The following is an 8,852-nucleotide window of genomic DNA, read 5'->3' as shown; positions in this document are numbered from 1 at the left end:
AGTCTAAATCTTTGATTTATGTTTGTTGTTTGAAAGTCAAACGAAGCTTTTTTTTTTAAATCAAAGTCGAAGTCAGTTTTGGAAGTGAAATCAAGTTTGGATTAAATTGAAACGGTTTAATGTATTGAAAATAAAACTCAATTTGGAGTTGTTTTTGGTTGAACTTGTTTGATAATCGAAGTTACCTGGAATCGACGTTGAAGAGGTATTCGGTTGTGTTCAAGTCTAAACTGAGTTTGACTTATTGTGTCGATGTCTAAATTGAAGTTTTGTGGAGTGTGAGTTTGATTTTCGGTATCACAGGTTAAACAATCGAAGGATGATAAACGATTCATAGTTGATGCTATTTTACGATTGTATTGGATATTGGTATAGTGAATGGATTTTGTAGTCGATATCTAAGGGATTAATGATTTTGGAAGTCAAAGTTTCAATGCTTGGATTGTTGATGGGTTCTGTAATGAAAGCAAAGAACGAAGGTGTGTTGATTTTGGAGTCGATGAGTGTGGTTTTGAAGTCATAATCGACTGAGAAGAGTCGATGTTCTAAGCATGGACTTGGATGATTTTGTTGTCGATCCTTTGGTTGAAATCGAATTGATTTTGGGAGTCGATAGTTGAAATGGTCAAAATTTTGATGTCGATGGTGGATGATTGAAAACGAAATGGGTTTTAAGGTTTGTTCACAAGGTATTCATTAAAGTACAAAGCCTTGGATTTATAGTTAAAGTTTTGAGTCGATGGATTTTTGATAACCCCGTTAACGATGGGTGTGATTTCCATAGTTTGGGAACGCACTAAATAACGATATCAAACGTTTGTTCATTGCTTAAAGATGAGTTCAACAGTCGAAGCGTGATTAAGACCTAGATTTGGAACTTGATGGTTTAAGGACGAATAGTGGAAGATGTGGTTAAGCGATTGAATGGTTTAGAAGTTATTTAACGATTCGAAAGGGTTCGTTTTCGAGTTCTCTTTGAATGATGAAGAAGATGCTTCGTTAATCAATCCTTGAAACTAAAAGTGAAGCTAGTAGATGTTTGGATTCGTTAACTGATTAATGAAGTGAAGAAGAAAACAACCACAAGTTTCGAAACTTTTCCCTCATCTTTTCACGAGATGGCAAAATTGATCTAGATTCGAAATGGTGATAATTTTTTTTTGAAGATGGTAGAATTTCTCTTTTAGTGTTAGACCTGGCATTCCAAACACGAATTTGTGAGAGACACGACACGACAAGAATACACGACACGAATACATCTTGAAAATTGAGATAAAACTTATTTCTCATCGTGTAATCGTAGCGTATCAAATTCGTGGCTGACACGTTTGATGACACGCGTACATAAATTGTCAGGTCTATTTAGCCCCTGCAGTTTCGAAATATTGGCAGAAAATACACAACTTCGACATTGGGCTAACAAAGCTGAGACATTGAAGAAGTTTCATGTTCAGTCCCTACAGTTTGTGTGAATTTACGCTTTATGCTCAATTTCACAAATGGGGTTGAGTTTCGCATCTTAAGCTGTTTTTGGAAAATCTTGCAATTCTCACCCAAACGTCAAAAAAATTCACAAATTAGAAATTTTTTCGAGGTTTTTTCGTGATTGTTTTTTCCATGTAAGATTTTCAAGGTTTCATTTTTGACACACAAAAATGGGGAGAAGTGTGAAGATTATTCATCGGGTGCATCTCACTCTTAATGGGTTTTATAATCATTTTTTGATTATAAAAATAGAGAGAATGAAAAGTAGGTATTCGAAGCTTATCGGGTTTTTTGGGTATTCATTTGCGGATTTGAAGACCGGTATAATTTCGAGGGGAATTTTGGTCTTGATCACGCGAGCTCGTTGGATATTGAAGTCGGGACATTCATTCCTAACTTTGAGGGGGAGAATATTAGGATGCAAAATCACGCTTGGATATGGAGTGTCATGCTTACCCTTTTGTATGTATAAATAAGTTTAGTCTTTCTTATAATTAGAAAGTGAGTGAGTGACCCTCATTAGGTAATGAACCATTTAAAGACCATTAGTTTTAGAGAGAGAAAGTAGCATACCTATTTGTTCTCATTCTAATTCATACTAATGAGAGCTTAGAATATTTATTTACTCCATATGTTCTTGATTCTGTTTGATGATTCACTAGATCTTTTCTTATTCCGCACATATCATCATAATTTACACCACTACAAACTAGAAATGTAAAACATGAAAATTTAATTATATAATTAAGAGTGAAAAATATCATGCCTTAGTGACAATTCAATTGAATTTTTTTTTTTTTTTTTTTTTTTTTTTTTTTTTGTGAAATTTAGAAAAGAAACTTTAAAATAAAGAAAAAGTAAGAATGGTGAGGAGAAGTGAAGGGTATACCTGATGCAATTGTCCGTGCAATAGAAATTTACAGATAGGTCCTTGTGCATATTTTTTTTTACAGAATGGTCAATAAATAATTACAAAAATGACCCATGTGGTGGAAATATGCAACATAAATGGTCATGTGTAATGGAAATTTACAGAATAGGTCTGTTTGTAGATTTGTATTTTTTTTTTTACAGAAATGGTTCATAAACAATTACAAAAATGCCCCCTATGTAAGAAAATTGCAATATAATTGGTCCTGTGTAATAGAAATTTAAAGAATAGGTCCCTATGCAGATTTTTTTTTTAAACAAATTGTCCAAAATACCAATCAAGTATAGATTATAGTAACAAAAGATTTAAAAAAAAAAAAAAAAAAAAAAAAAAAAAAAAAAACTAACAAGTCAGATCCGTCCATGGCAACAACAAAAGAACAAAAGGCATTGTAACTTTGCAAACTGTCAATTAACAAAAGGAAACATATACTTCTTATGGTATGTGAAAGGGACATGCAACTATCAAATGAGTTGTATTTGAAGCTAATGGTGAGCCAAATTAGAATGAATGGATATTTACATCTAATATCTGAACTTGATTCAAATGAGTTGTATTTGATTTAGGTTCTAAGCCGTCTTAGATTTGAAAGATGTACCCGGTAGATTAGCCGTCGTATTCACTAGCATTCACTTTTCTAGTACCGCATAGATTATAATAAGGAATTTTTTTACAACCGTATTATATGTGGTGTATTCCAGTAATCATTTTCCATTAATGCATTAAAATTCTTTAAAAAGAAACTTAATCTTTATTTTACCTTTTTGATTTATGAAATCGCAATAACTCCCTAGTCTAATCGACTGATATCATCATCTACCATTGCACAATCGTCCTACGCTCTCCTAGCCCCACACCACCAACGGAACTTGGAGTTTACTCAGAATTCACTGCGATTCGGTAAACTGTTTCAGCTTTTGTTCATTTTCACGTTGATGCAATTTCTATACGTTTGCATGATTTAATACATCTCGGACTGCAGTGATGTATTGTATGAAAATTTTACGTTGTAATATGATAGATTCATTGGTCGCAGCATATTACGTGCCAGTTCATAACTAAAATAATGGTAATTCCCTGTAAAAGGCTAATTGCTATCACCTGTCCATCAACGGTGATGGTTTTCAGTATCTTTTGTAGTTTTCTATAAATTTAAATCAGGGGCATAACTGTAACTTTACTTTCAAATTATGTGGCTGTGCAAAAATCGGATTGTTGTCGCCATCCTGCGTATCTCCTTGCCTTTATAAACGACCTGGATATCAAAAACATTAAACAAAATCCAATGGCGTACCTCTATGGCCTCGATATGCTTCTCCTTTCGGTGTTGTTGTTTGTTTCTATTTCCGTGTTCCTTTACAGGAGAAGGTCTCGTGTTGCTACTAATTGGCCCGTTTTTGGCATGGCCCCCGATCTCATTCTTAATGCTTATCGAGTCCATGACTTCGCCACCGATCTTCTCAAACAGAGCAATGGTACTTTCATGTTTAAAGGTCCTTGGTTAGCCAATATGGATATGCTTGTTACCTCGGACCCCACCAACATTCACTACATGTTGAGCAAGAACTTCCCCAACTATCCTAAAGGACCAGAGTTCCGAAAGATCTTTGATATCCTTGGAGATGGGATCTTTAACTCAGATGACGAGGTATGGGAAATCCAAAGGAAAACAACCATGTCACTACTCAAACACCCAAACTTCAACTCTCACCTGGAAAAAAATATCAGGAACAAGATCGAGAAAGGGCTTCTCCCTCTCCTGGATTTGGTCTCCCATAATCAGCAAGCCATCGATTTGCAGGAAATGTTTCAGAGGTTTACTTTTGACGCTATCTGTGCATTGCTTTTAGATTATGATCCTGAAACCCTTTCCGTCCATTTACCATATAACGCGTGTGAGAAGGCCTTCACTGACGCCGAAGAAGCTCTTCTGTGGAGGCATGTGTTGCCGGAAAGAGTTTGGGAGTTGCAAAAGAGATTCGGGATGGGCAAGGAGAAGAAGTTGACGGAAGCTTCTAAGGTTTTTGATGAATTTATTTATAAATGCTTGTCACGGAAAGAAGAAGAGTTTGCTAATGATGGAAGTGTAGAGAAGGAGGAGACGACTGGATTGTTAAAATCCTTGATGACAAGTTTCCAAGGACAAACCGGGGCTTCAGGGGACTCAAGAAGGTTTCTAAAAGATACCATACTGAATCTGATGATTGCCGGGAGAGACACCACAAGCACAGGTCTTTCATGGTTTTTTTATCTCCTTGCCCAAAACCCTAGCATAGAGAGCAAGATCCGAGCGGAGATTGAGAAGGAAGTTGGTGATGCAGATTGGAAAAGTTTGGGTGTAAAAGAGTTGAGGGGTCTGGTTTATCTTCACGGAGGTTTATGTGAAGCATTGCGGCTGTATCCCCCTGTTGCTATGGAGCACAAGTCTCCATATGAGGCGGACGTCCTTCCAAGTGGACATGCAGTGAATGAGAACAGCAAGATTATTCTTTCGTTCTACTCCATGGGAAGGATGGAATGGATATGGGGGAAGGACTGCATGGAGTTTAAACCGGAAAGATGGTTTTCAGAAGGAGGAAAAGGAGGGGTAAAGCACGAACCATCTTATAAGTTTACGGCGTTTCATGCGGGGCCACGGACATGCTTGGGTAAGGAAATGGGTTTTATTCAGATGAAAATGGTGGCGATTGCAATCATTTATCATTACCATGTCGAGGTGGTCGAAGGTCATAAGGTTTGTCCAAGCGATTCTATTATACTCCAGATGAAACATGGTTTGAAGGTCAGGCTCATACCTATTAATTAGGAAGATCAACGCTTCAGATTCAATTACATAACATATTAAGGGGAGTACCTTTCATGAATAATTTTTACTTCATTTGAAAAAATTATGTGGGATGTAGTAGTATATATAGTGTGCTTACGTGCAGAAGCAAATGTATAAAAAAATAATTTGATGGTTAATAACTAAGCTATCATATTTATACCATGGATACACCGAAATGAATATAGGATTAATGTTATTATTGACCAAGAAATTTTCTCAAATTTGTTTAAATATTTATCATAATTATTTTCTGTTTTATAGCTAAAAGTTGTTTTAAGTTATTTTCTGGTTTTATAAAGATACAAATTCAGTTTTTTGGATTTAAAATGTCATTAAAAAAAACTAAATAGGTAACAAGGTTACCACTTGCTTTGTCATCAAATTCACAAATGTTCCACCTTATTTTACATGACACTCTATCCACACATGCATACACCCACCATCACAACTACCACAATACACAACGTCACCCCATCGAGACGAACACCACCCTGCCATACTAGGAGATGTTTTTTTCACATTATCGTAACTCAATTTACAATATAGTGAATGATAATTAAGTTAAATATTTTAATTTTGAACAAAACACAAAATTCATCATGCATCTGTTGAATACACAATTATTTGAAGTGCATCTGAATGTACTCACGTTATTTTATTATCATCAGAATCATACTAGTAGAATGAAAAAAAAACTAATTTATGATTATCATCAGAATGAACACACATTATGAAGATTTGTATCAATCGGGTACACTTCAAGTATAAAGGCGAAAGTGAAACTTAATCAAAGAAAATAAAGAAAATAATTAAATGACACAGAGAGTTCTCCAAATTGTTCTTTCACCAAAAAAGAGTTTTGTATTTACTAAGAAGACGGGTTTTAACGGTCACCAACGCGAACTCTACATTAGGGTTTACCCCTAATGTAGATTATATACTAAATTTATACAAGTATATCCCTTAATTAAAGGCGTTGCGACTAATCTATACTAAGAACTAATCTTATCACAAATATACTTGATATGTGATCTATTCTATACTTATCTATATCATTACCTAATATACAAAAGGTAACATAGAATAACTATGCTATACACTGATGTTGATAAGCTTGATATGCTAATGCTGTCAATGTTGTATACATTGACGTCGATAGATAGTGTAGAGTGTTTGACTGATCAGATCATAAGGTATGACCTTACAATCTCCCCGTATCTGAGGATATTAAAACTAATATTCTTCTTCAGAGTCATCGGATGAGCCATTGTAAAACTTGTCAACTTCTTTCAAGATCTCAGGGTTGACTCATCTGAATTGATCACTTTTAAGTTCATTTGGCCTTCTACTAAGCTCTAAAGATATCAACATGCGATATCCTCTTTCTAGTTCATGGTGACCAAGTCCTTCCAAGCAAAGATGAAATAAATGTTTAGTGGGAGCAGAAGGAAAATCATCAATGCGTTAAAAGCACATTTGATTCTTACTGTCAAGATAAAATATCCCATGATTTGGTTCTGGAATGAACATATATTGGATCGGTTCAACACCAACTGGTAATTCATTGCTGATATAACGAGTCCTATAAGGAAGAAGAAACTTCGTATTCTTGTACTCTCTGGGAGGATCTGTTCTTCTTGAGGATGACGGTCTAGATGGACCTGCTGATGGTACAAGGTTAAACTTCTTGACTTTGTTGAGAAGTTGTTAAATTTCCAACATCACTTCCTGAGCATGAATACCCTTGTGTTTGCTGATAATTTCTTGAATTTCCATCCACTTGTAGCCAAATTTGACAAGCTCACGAGCATAAACCGAAAATCTCCTCTCAAAAGGATGAAGAGAAAAAGGAGAAGAAGCTTGCAGGAGACTCCGGATACGACTGCAACTATTGTCACGGCGAAAACCATTTTGCCAAAGATTGCATGTTGAGAAAGATGGCTGAGAAGAGAGAGGGTGAAGATGACGAAGCGTATTATATGCGCAAATTAGAAGAAGTCAAAAAGAAAAAGGCGTCCAACAGCTCAATGAATTCCTTAATCATACAGGAGAATGCTGAGGAAGATGAGTTCGGTGGCGTAGAAGTATGGTCAACCGACTCTGAAGACGAAGAGGTTAGAAGAACCATTCATGGAAAGGCGTATCTGGCAAAGAATGAAGGTTCGGGTGAAAAATGTTTTCTCGTCACTGCTGATGCATTAACCGAGAGTGCAGATTCGGAGCCGAACCTGACTGAAAATAAGTGTTTTGTGCCCAAGCCAGTGAGTGAGAAGATCAACGACTGCGATCGATTGATCAAAAGGTACATTCTATTCTTGAGTCTTTTAAAATTTCAAAAACTGATTATCAAGAAGAATTAAATGAATTAAACTCTAAATTCTCTAACCTAAGTAGTAGCCTCATGCAAACCCGCTTAGAAAATTCTAACCTAACTGACCAACTCGGTAGGGTGTCTTCAAAAAGTGAGGAGAGGAAAATCTGGATTGAGCTAAAGGAAGTAGAATTAGTTAGGGCTAGGGATGAAAGTATTTATTTGCAAAGAGACAATTTAAAGTTATTAAAACAAAGAAATGTTTTTTGTTTGATTGCTAAGAATCTTTATAATAATATTGCTCAATTACATTTAAATTGTGAAATTGGTAAGAAAATTCATAAGATGATTTTTCCCTTTCTTGAATTTAAAGAAGATGAAGTTATAGCAGAATGTGAATCAGAAGTGTCCTCTGAAGAAACGTCAATGTCGTATAGGCTAGGTTTGGATAAGATAGAAACTTTCATCGATTCTAAGGAACATAAAAGTATGTTAAAAGATATCTTAGATGAAAATGATAGGCTAAAGATTAAAACTGAAACTATGCAAACATTTGACTCGTCAAATGCTAAAATTGTTAAGGATAATAAAATAAACTTAGATATTTCGTCTGAATTTGATACGGAAAGAGAGATGAGTGAAATCTTAGTAGAAGATGAGTTGAATTGTTCTAAGTTTATGAAAAATGAAATCGAGAGTGAAAAACCTCTAATATCAGAAAATTCGGTTGAGTTTGCTCGTTTGTCAAAAGAACAGAAACCAAAACTCAAGGAAAAAGCCTTGGTTTATCAAAAGGTCCAGACCATACCAAATCAGGTTTATGCTACGACTGGAGTGACTCAAAGGCAGACGGTAGAATTAAGAACAATAGTTTACGAAGATAACGTTGTACGTTGCAAAGACTATTTCTGGTCTGCTCCTATTGATAACGCAAACGAAACTGTGGGACTATTTGAGAAAACCACATGGAGAGTCAAGGGTAGATACATACCAGAACCCCTCAACAAACCCTCCAGTTTCGATATTCCAAGCACAAGTGGAACCAAAGATGTTCCTAAAGAACCGATGGTTGAACCGGATGTTCCTATCAAGAGGGAAGAACCCAAAGTTCTGCTCAAGAGAGAGGAAGCACCGAAAGTTCAAACTAAGTCACCTGTAACCCACCAAAAAGAGAAACCAAAGGCAAGCTTCAATGTTCACAAATCTTAGAAGGAACTAGCTGAACAGAAACGCTTGAGAAATCAAAGATACGCCACGAATCTGAATGAATGTAAAAAGCATTGGAATTCTCAAAATCC

General features: G+C 35.6%; 1 pseudogene; it reads left to right on the top strand.

Moving 5' to 3' along the window:
• The first annotated feature begins 3,680 nt into the window (after window positions 1-3,680).
• On the top strand, window positions 3,681-5,405 carry LOC145005953 (alkane hydroxylase MAH1 pseudogene; annotated as a pseudogene).
• Window positions 5,406-8,852: the final 3,447 nt, after the last annotated feature.

This window comes from Lactuca saligna, chromosome 7, assembly GCF_052625555.1.
Source record: "Lactuca saligna cultivar CGN05327 chromosome 7, ASM5262555v1, whole genome shotgun sequence".
In the NCBI taxonomy this organism is placed as follows: Eukaryota; Viridiplantae; Streptophyta; class Magnoliopsida; order Asterales; family Asteraceae; genus Lactuca; species Lactuca saligna.
Note: the sequence above shows the minus strand (reverse complement) of the source record. Positions and strands in the feature narration are given on the sequence as shown.